This window comes from Bacillus rossius, chromosome 1 (genome assembly GCF_032445375.1).
Source record: "Bacillus rossius redtenbacheri isolate Brsri chromosome 1, Brsri_v3, whole genome shotgun sequence".
In the NCBI taxonomy this organism is placed as follows: domain Eukaryota; kingdom Metazoa; phylum Arthropoda; class Insecta; order Phasmatodea; family Bacillidae; genus Bacillus; species Bacillus rossius.
In genome coordinates, this window is record NC_086330.1 from 12,952,553 (window position 1) to 12,975,803 (window position 23,251).

A 23,251-nucleotide genomic window follows, 5' to 3' on the forward strand; every position below is an offset into this window, starting at 1 on the left:
TGGATTTCTTCTAATCTGACACGATCCTAGTCACGGACATTTTAATTAAGGCCAGTGGCCGCGGTGACTTTTAATAAGGTTTGTTGTCTATTGGGGTCACGCCCGGAACGCTCGCCTGACTCATTCCGGCTGGGCAAGGGGCGCGCTCCGAAAACGGAATACGGTACTGGCGGTGCGGAGCACGGGCTTAAAGACCATGGTCGGTACGACGTCAAGTAAAACAATTGTTGAGCCTTAGGCAAATATTTATCAGGTGCAAAGTTTTATTCAAGCACCTGGAGAATGTTTTTTACTCATAATATAACCAATTAAATTATGATAAGTATTTGGTGCCGACTCACAAAGAAGAGGAAGTTTCTCTTCCTTGCGAGGCGGCCATGTTCGGCAGTCTCCAACCACTCCGCGCCGGGAACAGACGTGTGTCCGTGGGCAGCATTCAAGTTTGTTTCATTGATTATTTTTATTCTGCACTACATCTTCAAATTTAAATCCTTTTATTAATTCACCGCTGCCCACGTCGACTCAGCGCTGTAAACATTTGGACATGTTTACATGTTTATAATTATTGTTGTATCTTAGCTTTGTATTTTGTGATCTAAGTAAAACAAACTATACATTTTTATGTAATGTATGTAAATGCTAAATTGTACATGGTGCGACGACCCAGAGATATTCCATAGTTCATCAGTTGACATTGATATTTGGGATGTTATTCTTCTTTGTTGAACATTTATTTGAGATGTATTGTTCCGTTTATTACTGACTTCGCATCTTGTAGATACTGTTAGCTATGGTCTTCGAGTATTGAATTCTCGCCAGGTAAGAAAAGAGGTTGTATAATTATTCTTCCTAGCTGAGATGCTCGCTGGTCGGCATTTTCGGGAGGAACGAGGGACTTAAGTTTTGAACTGCGGAGCGAATGGACGTTCTCTGTGCGTGTGACAGTTCCTGGGTTCGGGAATTGCGCGCAGAGGATAAGAAGATACGTGGCTACCGCGTAATTAGTTATTTTTGCAAGTCTTAAGTGAAGGAAGTCTGATTCTTCGTCATGCAGACTATAGGGAGTCGCATTTCGCAATTAATTTTACTACCGCGTCGGGCGAATATCCGTCCTTGCAAGACTTCCGATCATCTTCATGCTGCAGTTCCTGTCTGCGCTGGTGAGACCTGCCCAATCTAAAGATTTTTCAGCACACCCGGAATGGCGTCAACAGTAGCTGTCATCATCAGTATTGCTACTGGATCGTAGTTTAGACTTTCTTTCACAGCAAGACTGCTCGTATATCCTGGAAAGCTGAGGACGAGATCAGTGGTCCAAGAAGAACGGAGTTTCAACTGGCCTCCCCTGAACTAAGCCGGATTATTTTCTTACGCATAACTTATTTACTAGCTAGAGGCTCATGAAATTCAATTTAACCCTGAACATTACTGGAATTAGATATAGGTATCAATGGGTCATTGCGTGCTAGGAAAATTTTTATAAACTTTAGAGTTATCAAAGTTATCATTTTTTTTGTCTTATCTCCTTATAATATTACTTAATAAACTTATGATGAATTTAAATGTTGTAAATTTATGAACCTGTATGATACTACTTCACGTTAGAGGTGGGTCGAAAAGTATCAACCTGATACTTTAGCAATGATACGCGCCTGTATCAGGAACGGCAAACGAGTACACTTGAAAAGTATCAGAGACTTTAGTATCAGTTCAGAATTCACCTGGAACAACACCACTGCCAATGAGCGCAGTACCCGATCGCAGATGACTGTCACTTGGGCGGAGCTTGTGAAAGGGGAGGGAGCAGGAACGACGAATAAGGGATAAAGAAGGGAAAGAATGTAGGGGAGGTAGCGCAGGGGAAGGCGTTGAAACCTTGAAGGAGAGGCGCAAAGCGATATTGTTACAAGCAGGGCTGCCACTCATGGGTTTTTCCACCCAGATCTGGGTTTTTCCAATGGTGTTTGGGTTTCTGGGTTTTTAAATAATGAATTCCAACAATTCTAGGTTTTTTATAATTTTAATTATTTTTATACCTAAAACAATAATAAAGGTAGTAGCTACTGTATCTGTTTCAATATCTGTTTGATAAATGCAATCAAGTCTATGTGTTTCACACACAAAAATACATATAAACACAAAACTAGTTTTCAAGAAGCTAAGTCGAATATTAAATTAGACACATTCTTCAAAGAGGCTTGCAGAACACAAAACCAATGCAACAATTAACCTTCAAACCAATCTTGTAGAATCAGACTCTGAATAAAGACTAACGTACATGATGCAGTTTTATAAAAACATTTACCGGTTTAAAGTATGCAGTGATGGTGTTTGTTTTGTCATGTATATATTTGTAGGTTTTTTTTATGATATGTGCTGGTCCAAGAATTACTTATACAGCCATTTTGCTGCAGTGTAATTTTCTTGTATTGGTTGTATTTAACCGTTTTCAGTCTTGTAAGGTAATTAATTGTTTTATATTAAAACCAGTTATGTTTATATTTTTGAATTAGTACGCAAACATTTTCAACGATAGCATTTTAGACGCATCTGGGTTTTTTACCCATGTGTCTGGGTTTGTTTTTAGGTTATCTAGGTTTTTCATGAATATCAGAGTGGCAGCCCTGGTTACAAGTCGTTTTGTTTATTGTCCTACTTTAGTACACTCAGTGCGCAGTGCGTGCACCGTCTCGTTCAATAATAAAACTAATGAAATTTTAATATTAAAAAGTACATTAATACAAGATATAATATTTATATTTGTGCACCTAACAGCTACGAAAATGCAAATAAATTCTCAGTTGACACAAATAACAGATGTAATCAACATATGGACTTTTTTTTTTTCGATAACAATTGGTAACTAGTGTTTTTATACATTAAAAATTCACGATTTTATCAAAAATAAAAAAATAAAAAAACAGATAGGTACATTATAGTGAGCATACTATATCGGTGTTTACGTTTCAAATGTTTCTTCATATTAGTCGATGATTTATAACTCAGTTTTTGTTTACACAAATTACAATTAGCATGACGTCGTCTGGCCGACGACCACCCCAGAGCCCGACCTGCACCCGCCAGTATACGCACCCGCTAACGGAACACACCCCTGGCCATGGCCCACCCGAGTCAGGCGACCCGAACAGCAATTAAAGACAAAGCCGCGGAAACCTGAGTAGACAAGAGAAGAACAGTACCCATTCCTCCTGAAACATTAAATGAGGATTTTAGCGACAATAAAATCTCTTCCAGAGACACCCGTTTGGAGTCTAGCATAATGAGGTCACGCCTGGCACGAGAGAGGCCGAGCCTCCCTCGGACGCCATGCCAGTTCGGCAGTTCAACGCAGCTCACGGGCCGGGGCGGACCTACGTCCCACGGAGAGGCAACATCCTTTGTCTACATTGAAAGTAACGTCCGGTAAATATAGTCACTAATTAACCAAACCCCTTTTATTACTTAACCTCTCCGTGAGTACCCGGTCCCTTTTTTCGGTCCCGGACCTAATCCGGCCGCATCAACTTAAGGACACCCCGCACCACACTTGGTCAGCGGGGCTGCTCTTCAGCATACGGCACGGGCCGTCTCCCGCGACGTACAGAACTTTGTTTAAGGTCACGCGCACGGCGCTGACCACAAACCCGCAAGGGAACTTGGACAAACTTAATTGCGGTGTGTGTTTCACCACAGTGGGCACAACACCCGCGCCGAGACATTTGCATACGGGATTGGCCGTCTCCAATCGCCCGCCCCTTAATTCAGTGTATTTTTGTATCCCGTATTTTGTACTGCTAACTTACGTTACCCGAGTAACGAGTGCCACGTAACTTGTGCGCGCCCCCTTAATCCAGTGTATTTTTGTATCCCGTGTTTTGTATTGCTAACTTACGTTACCCGAGTAACGAGTGCCACGTAACTTGTGCGCACCCCCTTAATGCAGTGTATTTTTGTATCCCGTATTTTGTATTGCTAACTTACGTTACCCGAGTAACGAGTGCCACGTAACCTGTACGCGCCCCCTTAATTCAGTGTATTTTTGTATCCCGTATTTTGTATTGCTAACTTACGTTACCCGAGTAACGAGTGCCACGTAACCTGTACGCGCCCCCTTAATTCAGTGTATTTGGTGTCCCGCCTTTGTGTTACGAAATTACGTTACCTGCGTACCCAGTGAGACGTCTGAGACATAACAGCATCCGAGGCCACGTAACGCGGAACACAAACAATACGGCGCCACGGAATAACAAGTAAAACACCCCGGGGACCTCTGTAGAGTGTTGTATTGTGTACGACTCGCTCCTCTGAATAAAAGGTACGACACCGCCACCTCAACTCCACGTCTCTTATTTAAAATCATCTCACGCAACACCGCCGCCGGCCCTAGTGGGCCACGCAGGGGCACATACATCCACGACCCCAAATTCACGACTAGAAACGAGCTAGTCTGGCGCCCACCCGGACAACACAGATCAAGAACCGCCTTTTCCCACTAGGAGCCACACCGGGACTCGAGCCCGAGACCCCGGACGACGGCATTTGGCGCCCGCTGCGTGGGGCAGAAAATAACGTGAAAATTTTTTTTTCTTTCACTTCTGGATATTTTCGAAATAAATTCACCAACAGGCGACAGCGGAGACACGAAACGGCCATTTTGGACACAGGAAGGGTCGAAGGCCAGACAGACCGGCGCGACGAGGCGAGCGGACAAAGGACACTCCAACCACCCCCACCCCCGCACGTCATCACGGCGGGGCGACCAACGGAGCGACGTCACCACCCCCACTCCGCACGGACCGTTTTCGCCTCCTCTTTGTGCGGCTGTCCGGGCACCTACCCCCACCTCGTCACCCCGCTTCATGCTCTCCGCTTCGGGCAACCATCCTGATACCCCCATTCCGCGCGGACCGTTTTCGCCTCCTCTTTGTGCGGCTGTCCGGGCACCTGCCCGCCGCCGATCTCAAACCCGCGCGCTACAACACGCGCCCAGACAACAAACAGCCCGTCACAGACGGCGAACTTGAACGTACAACATTCAACTCAACATGCAGGCACCACCTACAGACCTCGTGTGCACGCGTTGCCTATTACCAAGGGAAATAGACCTATTGACGGGATCACTGCCGTGGTACAGGACATGCCAATGCGCGAACACCCGGGACAACGTCACTGAGCAGACCTGGGGCAAGCCCTGGAGCGAGACGTTACTCGGCGAGCCGCACACCCAATTACCGTGGTCATGGGCACCGCTTAAGACGGAGGCACAAGCTAACGTCACACTGGGAGGCATACTACCGACTATGGGCCTCACGAGTGCGCGGACCAATCCGGCACCCAAATACATCCCACATCCAAGCGCAATCACTGGACCAAACACGGGGATGCATACACGCAACCCGTGCTACACAGGGAAGTTAGCACTACCCGAGTTCAGCGGAATAGGGCACGAAGTACCCAGAGACTTCCTAACACACTGCGAGGTCAGACTGGCACGGTCCGGAATACCGACCGATGAGTGGTCGGGGCGAGCGAGCGAACAGCTGAAGGGGACCGCCCGCCAATGGTGGAACACCTGGGGACGCTTCGGCATGCCCTGGGAGGAGTTTGCCATGTCGTTCAACCGCCGATTTGACACGGAACACGCACTGGTCCAATGCACGACACAGTTCTATGGCGAACGCCAACGCGACGGCGAACCCGTCGAGCAGTTTCTGGCCAAGAAAATGCAACTGTTCAATCGAGTAGCACCCGGCGCCGCGCCAGCCACCGCGCTCGCAACCATTACCACCCTCCTACACAATGAACTGCAACCGTTCATGCGGTGTTACCGCGCAGAGGAAGTTGAGGACTACGTCCGACAAGCCATAGACACGGAACGGAACATCCGGGGACTGCGACACTACGACCCCCCGAACACCGACCGGGACCTGGCCAGATGCCCAATGGGTCAGAGAATAGCCAGCGTCCAGAACCGGGAAGCAGGGGGCTACCCACCCTACCGCCCGCGACGAGCCATCGAGGACGCACCACCACCTGGTAGGCCCGATGGTTCATCGACACAGCAGGAACCCCCACTACCGCGATGCCAGTTGGGCTGCCCTGCAGGTACCCGCCACTGGCATGTCGACTGCCCACGCCGGCAAACACCATGAGTCACCAACACGTCGGGAAACGCCCACCCGGGGGCACGGCGGTAAAACCCGCGCCTCCGAGCAAACCGAGCCAACCCACACCCGCCGCGGAAATAGCCACACCGCAACTAAACAAGCTAGTCCGTCCCCGCGACGGCCTACTCCGCATCCCCGTGGAAGTCAACGGACAACCCACGGCGGCCCTGGTAGACACGGGCGCGAGCCACGTGTTTGTGGCCCCCCACCTGGTACCCCCCGGCGCGCTGCAGCCCCACCAAGCCAAGTTACGGTTAGCAACCAGCACGCAACCGGGAAGGACAGTGGGGCAAGCCGAACTCGAGGTACGCATTCGGGACGACGTCACCACGGTAACCGCCCTAGTGGTAGAGGACTTAAATGAAGGGATAGTACTAGGCCAACCATGGTTAGCGAGACAAGATGCGGTGATCGAAATGAAACCCAGACGAGTTTACATTGGCACCCGCGAGCGGCTCACGGTGTATGCCATAGGCACTACCCCCGAGAGTCAGGGGGAGAAAGTAACCTTAGACCAGTTCCGCCACAACGTCCCCCACAAGTACCGAGCAGCAGTGGAACGCGTGTTGGCAGAAAGGCAGGATGTCTTCGCGGTAGCCGACCCACTGAAGCGCACCACCATCACCGAACACCACATCCCGACCACCCACGACAACCCAGTACACGAGGCCCCGAGAGGCTACGGGTTCTGGGAGCAGAGGGCCATCCGGGAGCAAGTGGCGGACATGCTTATCGACGGGGTAGTCGAACCGTCCAACAGTCATTACAATGCTTGCGTCGTATTAGCCCCAAAGAAAGACGGTTCGCTACGCTTCTGCGTCGACTTTCGGCCGCTAAACGCGATCACGATTTGCTCACCCCCACCTCAAATCAGCGTCGACGCCGCCGTAGCCGGACTCGGCCGCGCGAAAGTCTTCAGTACGCTCGACCTGAAGGCTGGGTATTGGCAAGTGCCCATACGGGCGGAAGACAGGGGGAAAACCGCGTTCACGATACCAGACGGGCGGAAGTTTCAATTTCGCACCATGCCTTTTGGGCTAAAGTGCGCACCGGCCACGTTCCAGGGAATGATGACCCGAGTGTTGGAGGGGTACCTGGGCCGGTTTGCGATCGCGTACCTCGACGACGTGATCGTCTTCTCCGAGACGTGGGAGGACCACGCCAGACACCTGGCGCTGGTCCTAGAACGCTTAGCCACACACCATCTCACGGCCGCACACCACAAGTGTCATATAGGGACCCAGGAGGTCAAATTCCTGGGCCACCTAGTAAGCGCGGCTGGCAACCGACCCCAACCCGTTCACTTGCGCAAGATCGCTGAGGCGGCACCACCGCGGACGAGGAAGCAACTCCAACGGTTTATCGGCCTAGTGAACTGGCTCAGGGGGTACATTCCCGACTTCTCCCGTACCATCGCACCGCTGACCGACCTCCTGTCACCACGGGCACGGTACCATTGGGGCGAACCCGCGCAACGCGCCTTTGAAGAAATAAAAGCCGCCTTCACTCGCTGTCACACCCTCACACGAGTAGACCCCGGACGCCGCCTCTACCTCCAGACCGACGCCAGCACACTCGGTGTGGGCGCGGTGCTCTTCCACACGGACCCGAACGGGGTCCGCGAGGTCATCGACTACGCTAGCGCAAAGCTGGGACCGGCCGAACGCCGGTACCACAGCAACGAGCAAGAGTGCCTAGCCGTAGTCTGGGCCATGAAGAAGTACCGGCCCCACCTGGAGGGGAAGTGCTTCACACTGAGGACGGACAACAGCTGCCTCACCTGGCTGCGTACGATGCAGGGGCGGAAAGGCCAACTCATACGATGGGCGCTATTCCTCCAGTCGTTCGACTTCGACGTCGAGCACGTTCCCGGCACGGAGAACCAGCTCCCCGACTTACTGTCGCGGGAACCCGACGACCAAACAGAGCTGACGGACGAGGACGACTGGGAGGAGATTCTACCCCCGGACACACCACACGGACACGCATCGCATGACTCGGCATGCGCGCGCATCACGGCCGACGCGGACGGGGACGAAGACCCACCCAACACCGTGGCCGACGTCCAAGACCGGGTACGTCGAGCACAGGAAACGTCAATAGACGCGGCAAGACGCCGCCAGCAAGTGACCGCCGGACATGAGGCGTGGCACGTGCAAGACAGCCTGATTCAGACTCACATACCCGGACACCAGGAAGACTGGAGGACCTACGTCCCGACGGAAGCCCGAGAAGCGGTCCTTCGGTTCTTCCACAACCACGACTTTGCTGGACACCCGGGGACCGATCAGACACGACGAGAAGTCACCCGGCACTACCACTGGCCCCGCGTCACGTACGACGTACGTACGTACGTGCGCGAATGCGAGGTCTGTCAGGCGAGGAAAGCGAGGCGGCGTGACGGCGAGGAGCAACAACGACCCAGGGAACCCACCACCGCTTTCCAAACGATAGCCTTAGACGTAATGGGCCCCTACCCCCGCACGCCGCGCGGCAAACGCTTCCTCCTCGTCGTGACAGACCTCTTCACGCGGTGGACGGAGGCGTATCCATGCGGGAACGTGCGCACACCTACCATCATCAGCCTGCTGACCAGGGAATTCCTGTCACGTTGGGGATACCTCCAGTCGGTGTTGACGGACAACGCCAGTCAGTTCCTGGGGCGACATTGGAAGGGCTGGTGCGACGAACACCAGATCGAGCACCACACGACGCCCGCCTACCACCCGAGAGCGAACCCGACAGAGCGCCAGAACCAGGAACTGAAGGCACAGCTCCGGATCCGGCTGGGGGCGGACCACACACAGTGGGACCTGCACGTGGCTGACGCCCTCTTCTGTGTACGACGCCGCACCAACGCCGCAACCGGCCGCACACCGGCCGAAATGATACAGGGCCACAACCTGCCCTTACCGGGAGAATGGGCCACACACGGCACTCCACACCCCGACGAGACGACGGAGGAACGTGACCAACGACGGGTGACTCTGCACGACGAGGCAATACGTAGACAGGAGAGGTACGCCAACCGGATCACCCCAACCACAGATCATCCTCCACCCGCCGTGCAGGTCGGCGATCAGGTGTTCGCGCGACTACATCCACTTTCAGCCGCACCCCGCAACTATTGCGCGGGACTGGCCCCGCGCTGGGGCGGGCCATACACGGTGAGGCGACGACTAGGCAGGACGACGTACTTAGTCCGCACGGAGGGACGGCGCCTGAAGAAGGTGCACAGGGACGACATCCGGCTCACCGCCCTACCTGGGGAGAGGAACCCAGACGGAGACGCAGGACCCCCCACTCCGGACGAAAACGGACGCTGTACGCCGGAGAGCGACGTAGTCCAGGAAGAGGACGACTCGCCAGAAGCGACCCCCGCTAGGAGCCGACCCGAACCGCGCCCATACCGCACCCTGGTGTTCAAGATCACCACGTCCAACAGGCCCCGCGACGAACCCGCGGACACGCCCGTGACATCACCCGCAGAGGCCGCGTCAGACGACGAGGCGAGGCCACAACCACGGCGGTGGCGGCGCCCGCCCACGTACCTCGACGATTACGCACTTAGCACGGCCACGGGGGACACCGGGGGCGACCCCGCCCACGACGTGCCAGACGAGCCGGAAGAGGTCCACGAGGACGCACCGGAGACGGCAGTGGTACCTTGGGAGGGGAGCGTGGTGTACGAGAGCCCCCACCGCAATACTACCCACGGGGCAAGGACGAAGAGGCCGTGGAGATCGCCGAGCTGTCGCACAGCATAGGTCAATCCGATGCATGCAACGACGACGGGCCAACGCCGATCGTCACGCAACCTGGAGAGACCGACTCGGAGATCGCCGCCTCAGCATAAGCCGCCATACCCGAACGGGAACGGACCCCGTACCAGTCCACGAACTGTCAACCGCCGCCGAAGGAGGACCTCCGCGGACCGGGACATCGACTAGGGACAAGCGAACCCGCCAGCGAGCCCGCGGAACGACCCCGACGGGCCCACAGACCTCCAGTTCGCCTGGCCGACTACGACCTGGGAACAGGGCGCGGAGCCTGTCAGCCGCAAGGCCACCTCGATGAGTCGACCCCCGGATGTTCGGCGTGGGACGACCCGGGACAGGTGCTCGGGTCCTACCAACTGCGGCCACCGCGAGCACCACCCGGGTGGAGCTGTTGCCGGAGCTAGGAGGCGCCACGACGCCGCCCCCGGCACGCCTGCCACGACGGCAACCGGGGCGGCGCGCACGTTGGCCCAGTCGGCCACGATCACCAGGTCCAGTGCGCTGGCCCTACCAGCCGCTGACCACACACCGGCACCACGACGCCGCCCCCGGCACGCCTGCCACGACGGCAACCGGGGCGGCGTGCACGCTGGCCCAGTCGGCCACGATCACCAGGTCCAGTGCGCTGGCCCTACCAGCCGCTGACCACACACCGGCACCACGACGCCTCCCCCGGCACGTCTGCCACGACGGCAACCGGGGCGGCGCGCACGCTGGCCCAGTCGGCCACGATCACCAGGTCCAGTGCGCTGACCCTATCAGCCGCTGCCCTCACCCAGGCGCCACGACGCCGCCCCCGGCACGTCTGCCACGACGGCAACCGGGGCGGCGCGCACGTTGGCCCAGTCGGCCACGATCACCAGGTCCAGTGCGCTGACCCTATCAGCCGCTGACCCCGCACAGGCGCCACGACGCCGCCCCCGGCACGCCTGCCACGACGGCAACCGGGGCGGCGCGCACGTTGGCCCAGTCGGCCTTGATCACCAGGTCCAGTACGCGGAGCCAACCAGCTGCTGAGCCGCGAACCACGCCGGGATGGAGCGGCCGGAGCTAGGGGTGGCCCCATGTTAGCGGGACCATAAGCTGCGCAAGGTCGGGCTTCACAGGGGGGGGGGGGGGCGTTTGACGTCGTCTGGCCGACGACCCCCAGAGCCCGACCTGCACCCGCCAGTATACGCTCCCGCTAACGGAACACACCCCTGGCCATGGCCCACCCGAGTCAGGCGACCCGAACAGCAATTAAAGACAAAGCCGCGGAAACCTGAGTAGACAAGAGAAGAACTGTACCCATTCCTCCTGAAACATTAAATGAGGATTTTAGCGACAATAAAATCTCTTCCAGAGACACCCGTTTGGAGTCTAGCGTAATGAGGTCACATCTGGCGCGAGAGAGGCCGAGCCTCCCTCGGAAGCCATGCCAGTTCGGCAGTTCAACGCAGCTCACGGGCCGGGGCGGACCTACGTCCCACGGAGAGGCAACATCCTTTGTCTACATTGAAAGTAACGTCCGGTAAATATAGTCACTAATTAACCAAACCCCTTTTATTACTTAACCTCTCCGTGAGTACCCGGTCCCTTTTATCGGTCCCGGACCTAATCCGGCCGCATCAACTTAAGGACACCCCGCACCACACTTGGTCAGCGGGGCTGCTCTTCAGCATACGGCACGGGCCGTCTCCCGCGACGTACAGAACTTTGTTTAAGGTCACGCGCACGGCGCTGACCACAAACCCGCAAGGGAACTTGGACAAACTTAATTGCGGTGCGTGTTTCACCACAGTGGGCACAACACCCGCGCCGAGACATTTGCATACGGGATTGGCCGTCTCCAATCGCCCGCCCCTTAATTCAGTGTATTTTTGTATCCCGTATTTTGTACTGCTAACTTACGTTACCCGAGTAACGAGTGCCACGTAACTTGTGCGCGCCCCCTTAATCCAGTGTATTTTTGTATCCCGTGTTTTGTATTGCTAACTTACGTTACCCGAGTAACGAGTGCCACGTAACTTGTGCGCACCCCCTTAATTCAGTGTATTTTTGTATCCCGTATTTTGTATTGCTAACTTACGTTACCCGAGTAACGAGTGCCACGTAACCTGTACGCGCCCCCTTAATTCAGTGTATTTTTGTATCCCGTATTTTGTATTGCTAACTTACGTTACCCGAGTAACGAGTGCCACGTAACCTGTACGCGCCCCCTTAATTCAGTGTATTTGGTGTCCCGCCTTTGTGTTACGAAATTACGTTACCTGCGTACCCAGTGAGACGTCTGAGACATAACAGCATCCGAGGCCACGTAACGCGGAACACAAACAATACGGCGCCACGGAATAACAAGTAAAACCCCCCGGGGACCTCTGTAGAGTGTTGTATTGTGTACGACTCGCTCCTCTGAATAAAAGGTACGACACCGCCACCTCAACTCCACGTCTCTTATTTAAAATCATCTCACGCAACACCGCCGCCGGCCCTAGTGGGCCACGCAGGGGCACATACATCCACGACCCCAAATTCACGACTAGAAACGAGCTAGTCTGGCGCCCACCCGGACAACACAGATCAAGAACCGCCTTTTCTCACTAGGAGCCACACCGGGACTCGAGCCCGAGACCCCGGACGACGGCAAGCAAACTCATTATTTTCCGTGAAAAAATTCCACACAAATGAAGTCTTTTTCGTGCACTTATCCATTCCTTATTTCACTATAAAAATACTAACTACAAAGCATGACAGCCCGCAACATGGTGATACACGGCCAGGACGAACTGCAGTGAATGTTGAACTGATTGATACTGGTTGTATCAGGCGGGCATGAGAGTATCAGAGGTAGAGAATTACCAGGCGTGATAAATAATGTATCAGATTCTCCTTCCGGTCGCACGGTCTGCGTACGCAGAGCTTTATTACCTCCTGGGACCGTATGATACAGAAGTATCAGAGACTTGTACCTAGCTACATTACTGAATCAGTATCAGGTTGGGACTGATACCGAAAATTGCTGTCCCAACCCACCTCTACTTCACGTTGACCTGATACTAGATCACACACATCCATTAACATCACAAAATAAATTAAAATATTTAATTACAGATGACCCATCAATGTGGAGCGGAAAGCAGTAAATTCTAATTCCAATACATTAAACACAATAACGTGGGTCTGAAATCTAGCCTAAAATTGATAGCGCGTATTTTGCGGAACCGGGCCTATCTCGACCGTCTTCAGTGTGATACCACGCTGCGTATCATATCACGGAACTTACGGTACTGGCCGACTCCAGCGAGAGTATTTTTAATTAAGGTGCCGTCAGCCGCTGTCTCGTGTTCGAGTCCGGGCGCGAGTTCTAGCGGGGTGGCTGGTCTGGTTAACGTTTTATGTTCCGGGAGGGCGCCAGGCTAGCTCGGTGTCTAACCAATGGGGGTTCGTGGTTCGTTGCCCCAGCGTGGTCCGCTAGAACCGTCGGCGGTATTGTTTGGGAATTTACGTTAAAGAAGAATGCGTGGGATTGCCGTAGTAGCGACGTGCCTTTATTCAAGGGGTTGACGTCATACCATACAATTACTGAGCACAGACATGCCCCTGAGGGCTACTTGTCCGTTGCAGGGTGTAGGCCGGTACATGTTCAATGTTTCGTGGCACTGGTTTCCCGGGTAACAGTATGCAGGCCAAGTACACTTGATGCAAGAGAGGCGCGCACAGATGATGTGGCGCAAAGTTACATTAACAAAGTACACTTAATGAAAATTAGGCGCGCACAAATGACGTGGCGCAAAGTTACGTTAACAAAGTACACTTAATGAAAATTAGGCGCGCACAAATGACGTGGCGCAAAGTTACGTTAACAAAGTACACTTAATGAAAATTAGGCGCGCACAAATGACGTGGTGCAAAGTTACGTTAACAAAGTACACTTAATGAAAATTAGGTGCACACAAATGACGTGGCGCAAAGTTACGTTAACAAGGTACCCTTAATGAAAATTAGGCGCGCACAGTTGACGTGGCACACAGAGTTTGTGGGTGACTGGAGTCGGCCAGTCCCGTAAGCGATTGTTTCTACGCGGGTGCCGTGCCCACTGGGGTGGTACACGCACCGCCACTAAACTTGGCGAAGTTTTCCTTGCGGGTTTGTGGTCCGCGCGAAGGCGCGTGGCCTTAAGAAAGTTCTGTGGTTTGCGGGAGACGGCCCGTGCCGTATGCTGAAGAACGACCCTGCGCACCAGGTGTGGTGCGGGGCGTCTTTACGTTTACGCGGTCGGATTAGGTCCTGAACCGTAAAAAACGGACCGGGCACGCACGGAGAGGTGAATAGAAAAAGGTTTGGCTTATGCTAAATGACTATATTTACCGGACGTTACTTGCGATGAAGACAATGGTTGTGGTCTCTCCGTGGGACGTAGGTCCGTCCCGGTCCGCGAGTCGAGTAGAACTGCGGAACTGGCATGGCGTCCGGTGGCGCGTCGGCCCCTGCCGCGCCAAGCTTGACCTCATTACGTTAAAAACTAAATGACTGCGTCTGGAAGAGACTTTAAGGTCGCAAAATTCGTGAATAATTGTTTGAGGGGGAATGGGTGTGGTTCGTCTCTAGTCCACTCGGATTTAGTGTGCTTTATAATAATAATGTCTGGTTTGGCCGTTCGGCTCGGTGGCTCGCTCGACTCGGGTGGGCCACGGCCAGGGGTGCGTTCCGTTAGCGGGAGAGTATACTGGCGGTTGCAGGTCGGGCTTAGGGATGGTCGTCGGTTGGACGACGTCAAAGGATGCCATGCATATGCCTGCCGGCTTCACTCACGTAAGTGTTTCTCCGAACTTAGGAGCCCACTCATCGAGCCCCCCCTGCACCCGTTAACTTTCGGCGCTGGCCGACTCCAGCGAGCATCGACCCACGTCCCGCGAGACTGCCGCGGTAACCATTAGTGTCGCGTAGTGTTGTGTTTTTTTTGTAAATTGTGTAACCACTAGACGTCGCCAAGTGTTGGTGAGAGTTTTTGTAGCGGGACTAGATAAAAGGTAATTCTCACCAACTCGTGTACAATAATTTTCCGTAGTCCCTCGTCCTCCACACGGCCGAGCGGCCTTCACAGCCAAGGGAGAACCATTCAGGTTAGATTCAAAACAGAAGTGTGAGAGAGTGCTACAGAGAGTCCATCCCGAAACCTTTTCAACCACTTGCTTACAGTATGTTCTTTCAAAACATCATCTCCATTAGCTTGGCTCATTTCTTCGAAAACTATACCTATTTTCGCGAGAAATTTGATGTTGATTTGCTGCTATTTAACAATTTAAGGGTCCATGCAGACATCATGTTAAAATATGTACTTTTGAAAAAGCGTGTGACAATCTAAGAGGCTCATAGTGCAGTCTGGTTGTATCTGAGTGTGGTGGGGATGGCCTTGATTGAAAAGACTAATCTGGTACCCTCCACATCTCCCTCAGGCATGTATATGAATTGACGTGTCCCGGCAACAGCGTCGGGTGATGGAGTGACGTGAGGTGGGGCGAAAGGCCCTCTGGTAGGCTGGCAGCTGCTCCTTGACTCACAGATATTGGCACTATCCTGCCCTTTTGCTGGGCCAGGGGTAGAGAAGGGGTGTGGTCAGGTACAGTGCAAGGAAGGGGCGGTAGTTGGTGCCTTAGAGCGAGCACCCGAAGGCCGCTCCAAGGGGCGGGGAAGTTGGGCTCCTAGAGCGAGCACCCAAGGGCCGCTCCAGGGGAGAGGATCTAGAGCGAGCACCCAAGGGCCGCTCCAGAGGAAGGAAGAGGAGAGGCGGGCAGAAAGCAATAACCCAATTTCCAACTATCTGCTTTATTTCCCCCAGATTTCTCTGGGGTAGAGGTGGGTCGAAAAGTATCAACCTGATACTTTGTCACTGATACGCGCCTGTATCAGGAACGGCAAACGAGTACACTTGAAAAGTATCAGAGACTTTAGTATCAGTTCAGAATTCACCTGGAACAACACCACGGCCAATGAGCGCAGTACCCGATCGCAGATGACGGTCACTTGGGCGGAGCTTGTGAAAGGGGAGGGAGCAGGAACGACGAATAAGGGATAAAGAAGGGAAAGAATGTAGGGGAGGTAGCGCAGGGGAAGGCGTTGAAGCCTTGAAGGAGAGGCGCAAAGCGATATTGTTACAAGCAGGGCTGCCACTCATGGGTTTTTCCACCCAGATCTGGGTTTTCCAATGGTGTTTGGGTTTCTGGGTTTTTAAATAATGAATTCCAACAATTCTAGGTTTTTTATAATTTTAATTATTTTTATACCTAAAACAATAATAAAGGTAGTAGCTACTGTATCTGTTGCAATATCTGTTTGATAAATGCAAACAAGTCTATGTGTTTCACACACAAAAATACATATAAACACAAAACTAGTTTTCAAGAAGCTAAGTCGAATATTAAATTAGACACATTCTTCAAAGAGGCTTGCAGAACACAAAACCAATGCAACAATTAACCTTCAAACCAATCTTGTAGAATCAGACTCTGAATAAAGACTAACGTACATGATGCAGTTTTATAAAAACATTTACCGGTTTAAAGAATGCAGTGATGGTGTTTGTTTTGTCATGTATATATTTGTAGGTTTTTTTATGATTTGTGCTGGTCCTAGAATTACTTATACAGCCATTTTGCTGCAGTGTAATTTTCTTGTATTGGTTGTATTTAACCGTTTTCAGTCTTGTAAGGTAATTAATTGTTTTATATTAAAACCAGTTATGTTTATATTTTTGAATTAGTACGCAAACATTTTCAACGATAGCATTTTAGACGCATCTGGGTTTTTTACCCATGTGTCTGGTTTTTTTTAGGTTATCTAGGTTTTTCATGAATATCAGAGTGCCAGCCCTGGTTACAAGTCGTTTTGTTTATTGTCCTACTTCAAAGTACGCTCAGTGCGCAGTGCGTGCACCGTCTCGTTCAATAATAAAACTAATGAAATTTTAATATTAAAAAGTACATTAATACAAGATATAATATTTATATTTGTGCACCTAACAGCTATGAAAATGCAAATAAATTCTCAGTTGACACTAATAACAGATGTAATCAACATATGGACTTTCTTTTTTCGAAAACAATTAGTAACTAGTGTTTTTATACATTAAAAATTCACGATTTTATCAAAAATAAAAAATAAAAAAACAGATAGGTACATTAGTGAGCATACTATATCAATGTTTACGTTTCAAATGTTTCTTCAGATTAGTCGATGATTTATAACTCAGTTTTTGTTTACACAAATTACAATTAGCAAACTCATTATTTTCCGTGAAAAAATTCCACACAAATGAAGTCTTTTTCGTGCACTTATCCATTCCTTATTTCACTATAAAAATACTAACTACAAAGCATGACAGCCCGCAACATGGTGATACACGGCCAGGACGAACTGCAGTGAATGTTGAACTGATTGATACTGGTTGTATCAGGCGGGCATGAGAGTGTCAGAGGTAGAGAATTACCAGGCGTGATAAATAATGTTTCAGATTCTCCTTCCGGTCGCACAGTCTGCGTACGCGGAGCTTTGTTGCCTCCTGGGACCGTATGATACAGAAGTATCAGAGACTTGTAACATGGTATAATGCTGTATCAGTATCAGGTTGGGACAGATACCGAAAATTGCTGTCCCAACCCACCTCTACTCTGGGGTAGGGATCTCTGGCTAGGCAATTATTTTTTTTTCCTAACCTAACTAGTGATGGGTCGTTCGTTAACGATTCGTTCAAAAAGAACGAATCTTTGAGAGAACGAAATCTTGCGATTCGTTCGCGATGTAAAGAACCGGCTCTTTGAGAGCCGGTACCTTGAAAGATTCGGTAGAACGAAAATGCGGAGAGAACGAGAGAACCAACCGGCTCTTTGAGAGCCGGTACCTTGAAAGATTCGGAAGAACGAAAACGCGGAGAGAACGAGAGAACGAGATGAGAGAACCGGCCACACGCCCGGTCTGATTCGTTCGTGAAATGATTCATGACGTCAGGAGTCTGAAGAATTAGTAATCACAGCGTGAGCATGTTCATAAGAGCAAACGATAACTGATCAAATAAAATAGGGTAACAGGAAAAGTATCTATACCTGAAAATGTCAACTGTTAAGTAGTGGTTTAAAATTGCGTTTTCACATTCACATACACAAATTTGGGGGGGAAAAAAACATGAATTAAAAATAACAGGGAAAGTAACTACAAATGTTCACACTTACCATTTAGGTGTTAATTAATGTACCTACTTCATTTTTCTCTCTTCATACTGAATCGCAGTAGTAGTATTCAATTTTTGTCTTTTTTTTCTCTAAATGTGTTGGTCTACATGTAAACACTTTACTCTCTCTAGAGTGTAAATAGCCTGTATATTAATATTTGTAACTTAAAAAGTAATACAATATAAATAATCTTGTTTCATATACGCAACTGTGATTCACTGGCTACGAAAAGCAATGTTCAAGTACTAGCTATAATAGTGCGATTACAAATTAAAGTTAAGAAAGAACACTTTCGTACCTAACATTCTTAGATTTAATGCTCCCGTATTATATAGAATCACTGCATGAAGCATTTGCAGCGATCAACAGTCAATAATTTTATAACAGTCAGTACCTATACAACTAGACTTTTGAAATTTCATTTACCCATGCAGAGTAGTGTCGTCGAGCGGGCTGATCCCCTTATTGGTTGTGTAGGTTCTTGGGCTAGCTCAGTTGGGGGTGGGTTTCGGGCCGCGTGGCAGTTAAGAGGATCTAGCCTGCTAATAATGAAACTACATAGGGTTTCGTGGCACTCACTCTTTTTATTGGCCACTATTTGCACTGGCACGGGGCTATCGCAGTTCCCGCCTACGACCGTTCTTAGGTGAGGCCTGACTACACGAGAATTTCCCCTTACACGGCCGCCTATGGGAAGTAGTAGGCGCCGGCGTCGCGGCGCTAACCGATGGCGTTTGTCCCAAACCGGCAGGGCTTTGATTTCCTGTCCTATAGCGAATTCAGGCAAGCACTACCTGCGGACACAGTTTCTGAAATGTCCCATTAAAATGGCGAGGTCTCGTCCATGACACAATGGTACTATTTTATCCTAGGCAATGCATGACTATACAAGCGAATAAAGATATATATATATATATATATACATACAAGAGGAAAGGAAAAAATTATGAAACACTAATAAAAAGAAAACTAAACTATTTACAATAAGGCGACCCCTTGGCAATAGTTTACATACTAATCTCCATAGTTTCGAACTGCCTGACACGACTCGAAGACTGTTGCTGATCTATTCCCCGCGTCACTGACGTTAAGCCCGGAGGCCTCTATGCTCACCCGTTTCACTCGTCTTGGCGAGAGCTCGCGGCCGACACGTCACTCCTCCGCGGTTCTCCAGACGCGACTGCCTCCTCTGCTCGCGCCGACCCCCTCCCCGCGCGCGTCTCGTGCAGCATCTGACGTCCTCGTGGACGGGAACCCGCGACTTGTTCACCCCGTGCATATTAAAATACATGTTATTTACCCTTCTAATTTAAATTATACATGATGGATGATATTATAGTTTTTACAATAAAAATTATGTCCTGCTGAAAGAAAAGAAAATATACATAAAAAAAACTACGTCGGAGGGACACTGATTTATTGAAGGTGGCACCACTGGCTCCCGCACACGCCCGCGCACAGAAGAAGGCGGTGACGCGCCATAACGGCCTGTAGGAGCTAGGGTGGCCTCTGGGTCGACGTCAAATGCCCCCCCCTCCCACAAGGCCATTATGCGCGTCAACGTCTCTTAATCGCATCTGCCGTTGCACTCGTTGATCGTAGAAACGAGAGGGTAGGAAGTGTCTTGGCCTCTGGTGTGTATCGTGTGCGGGTGTCTCGCGAAGGGTGGCAGTAAACTCATGACACTGAGTCGGGATCCTGTGTTAGTGTGGTGGCTTGCCTTTGGTAGGTTATTGCACTGAAATTCCCGTAAGTAGGTGGGTACCCGCAGTATCCTCCTAGGTCGGGAGTTTTCCCCAGATTCGCTTCTGGAAATTGAGGGGCTGAGCGAACAGTTGGGGTCTAATGTCCTGCCCTTTCCCCCCATCCTCGTGGTTGGGATGGCAGACCACCCCGAAGATCCTGGTTCACCTGTCAGGACCCCCATCAGTTCTTCCTCCATCCCCTCTGTGTCCCCCCGTTCTGTATCTGAGTCTGGTTCGGTGACGGTCATAATGAACGACGAGTCCGCCAGACTCGTATTGAGGGGCCAGAGAGGGGTGTCTGGGTCTTTCCCCTCCTCGTCCTCCCCGTCCGTGTCCGGTTCCGTGATGAACTGGATCACGTTTGTGTCGGCAGTCGTTTCGTCTGGTTCCCCAAATGTCCTGGCTGGTTCCATTACGCTCTCTTCTGCCCCTCCTGTCTCCGTTCCTTTCATGGCTGCCCCTGTGTCGGCTGCCGGTCGCGTCTCTGTCACGTCTCCTTGTTCTTTCTGTCCCGCCATGTCCTCGTCCCACCTTCCGTCCATGTCACGGCTGGCTTGGTTTGCGTCGGTGACTGGTGTAGAGGCAGACCCCTCTCCCCTGTCCGTGTCCCTTGGAGCTTGTCTCCCCCCCGCGGCTAGGCGCAGTTGGTCTCTGTGAATTTTTGCGGGCCTCCCGCTTGGTGTACGTATTAAGTACGATGTGGCCCCCGCCTGTCGCAGAACGGTCCTGGGGCCCGCCCATTTCGGGGCTAGACCTGCACAAAAGTTCTTTGCCCTTGACGACAGAGGATGCTGTCGGACGTACACTTGGTCCCCGGGGTTCAGAGTAGGGGGGGGTCTAGTGGACTGTGGTGTCGTCTGCTGTAGATAGGCCTCCTGTCTCCGCCTAGCCCTCTCCTGCATTCTGGTCAGCTCGGTATTGAGACATTCGCCCCATCCGGCTTCTGTGGCTGCCGCCTCTACCCGGCATTCTCCTGGCAGCGCCAGGTTCCGTCCCATGACCAGCTCTGCCGGCGAGTAACCCGTGGCGGCACTCGTACGACGCCTCAGACAGTATAAGAGGTTCGGCAAATGGGTATCCCATTTTGAATGGTCCTCTCCCAACCGGAGACGGAGCTGAGCCTTTATCTCTTGGTTCCGTCTCTCGGTTGGGTTGGCCCTCGGGTGATACGTCGGCGTCGTGTGGTGGCTCACCCCCCACCTTCTGCAGGCCTGTTTCCAGCGGGCTCCCGTGAACTGACATCCGTTGTCCGATAGGAGCACCGCTGGGTACCCGAAGCGAGGGGCTACCTCTCCGTCGATCAGCGCTATCAACGTTCCCGACCGGACGTTGGAGACCGGATAGGCCTCGACCCATCTGGTAAACAGGTCTGTTAGTACTACAAGGAAGCGCTTGCCTTTGCTGCTGCGGGGATAGGGCCCCATGATATCTAGAGCTAGTGTGTGGAATGGGTGTTGCGGGCGGCGAGGTCGCTGTTGCTCCTCGCCGTCTGTCCTCCGGGCCTTGCGCTGCTGGCAAGTGTGGCAGCGTCGGACGTATTCCCGGACATCGTGTCCCATGCCGGGCCAGTGGAAGGAGACCCTGATTGCCTCCGCGGTTTGTTCGGCCCCGGGGTGGCCTGCTAGCTGGTGGTCATGGAAATAACCCAGTATGGCCGCGCGGGCCCCCTTCGGGGCGTGAGTTCGCCAAGCATCCCCACCTCCCGGCACCCGCGTCTGCAGGACCCCGTCCACGCAGCGCTGATCCGGTACCACCTGGTTCCCGCACGCCTCCACGGCGGCCTTCGAGACGTCGTCCCCCCGCTGAACCCGCTGCACGGCGCTAATCAGCTGGGAGAGAGTGTCCACTGCCTCGGGTTCAGTGACTGGTTCCTCCTGTGTTACCGCGTACAATGCCGCGGGCCCCATCTGGTCTCCCGTGACGGGTGCGCGCCCTGACGGAGGAAGCAGATCGTCCCACGTGCCCTCGTCCTCAAAGATGTCCTCTGGGTTAGGATGTCGTGACAATTCATCGGCAAGTTGGTTAGTCCTCCCTGGCACGTGTTCCACTGTGAATGCAAAGTTTTGGAGGGTCACAGCCCACCGGGTAAATTTACTCTTCCTCCCTTGCATCGAGTTCAACCATTTTAAACACTGATTGTCCGTCCTAAGAGTAAACTCCCGCCCTTCCAGATGGTGTTGGTACCGCTTGACAGCCCACACCACTGCCAAGCACTCCTGTTCATTCACATCGTAGTTCCGGGCGGCCGGCCCGAATTTGGCACTGGAATACTCCATCACGCGTCGCTCGCCATTGGGTCCGACCTGGTACAACACGGCCCCCATACCTACTTGACTCGCGTCCGTTTGTAGGTACAGGGGTTCGCCCGGCACCAGCCGTGCGAGGGTGTGACTGTCCTTGAACAAGCGCTTGACAGTAGCCAGGGCGCGGTCGGCCTCCGCGGTCCACCTGTATTTTGTTTTGGGGGATAGCAAGTCCGTCATGGGGGCCGTCACCGCTGCGAAGTCCGGTATGAAGGACCGCAGCCAGTTCAGGAGCCCCATGAGTCTTTGCAGCTGTTTTCTCGTCTGTGGAGCCGCCTTGGACGCGATCAGGTCCAGGTGCTCCGGGAGAGGGCGGCACCCCTTCTCACTGACGACATGCCCCAGGAATCTGATCTCCGTTGCCCCGATATGGCACTTGTGCGGGGCGCAGGTCAGCCCGTGTCTGGCCAGCCGTTCGAGGACCAATGCCAGGTGATGCGCATGGTCCTCCCACGTCCGTGACCAGACGATCACGTCGTCCAGATAGGCCGTGACGAAGTCGCCCACGAACCCATCCAGGACGCGGACCATCATGGCCTGGAATGTCGAGGGGGCGTCCATCAGCCCGAACGGCATGGCTCGGAACTGAAACCTGCGTCCGTCCGGGGCCGTAAACGCGGTCTTAGGACGGTCTTCCTGCCTGACGGGGACTTGCCAATACCCGGACCTTAGATCAAGTGACGTAAATATACGGGCGTCCCCCAAGCCTGCCAACGCGTCTGCAATGTTTATCAGTGGTGGTGGGGCGGGTATGGTGACAGAGTTCACGGGTTTGAAGTTCACACAGAACCTCAAGGTCCCATCCTTCTTCTTAGCCATGACGATTTGGCTATTGTACGGAGATTCACTAGCTTCTATTACTCCGTTCTGGAGCATTTCGGTTATCTGTTCCTGCACTACCTGACGGTCTTTGAGTCCAAACTCCCGCGGCTTTACGTATATGGGACTGTGTGGCTTTGTAGGGATGGCATGTTCCGTCACCGTTGTCCGCCGCAGCATGTCTGTGGCCGCGAACACTAACGGTTGCTGCGACAACACGCCCTCGAACAACCC

General features: G+C 52.4%; 1 protein-coding gene across 1 annotated transcript in view; it reads right to left on the reverse strand.

The window, feature by feature from the left end:
* The window catches only part of LOC134532306 (gastrula zinc finger protein XlCGF58.1-like), a 136,600-nt gene extending 118,076 nt beyond the window's left edge, over nt 1-18,524 (reverse strand). Inside the window, exon 1 of the mRNA XM_063368736.1 lies at nt 18,151-18,524. The gene's annotated coding sequence lies outside the window, so the exon portion shown is untranslated. The remainder of the gene's footprint in view (nt 1-18,150) is intronic.
* Nucleotides 18,525-23,251: the final 4,727 nt, after the last annotated feature.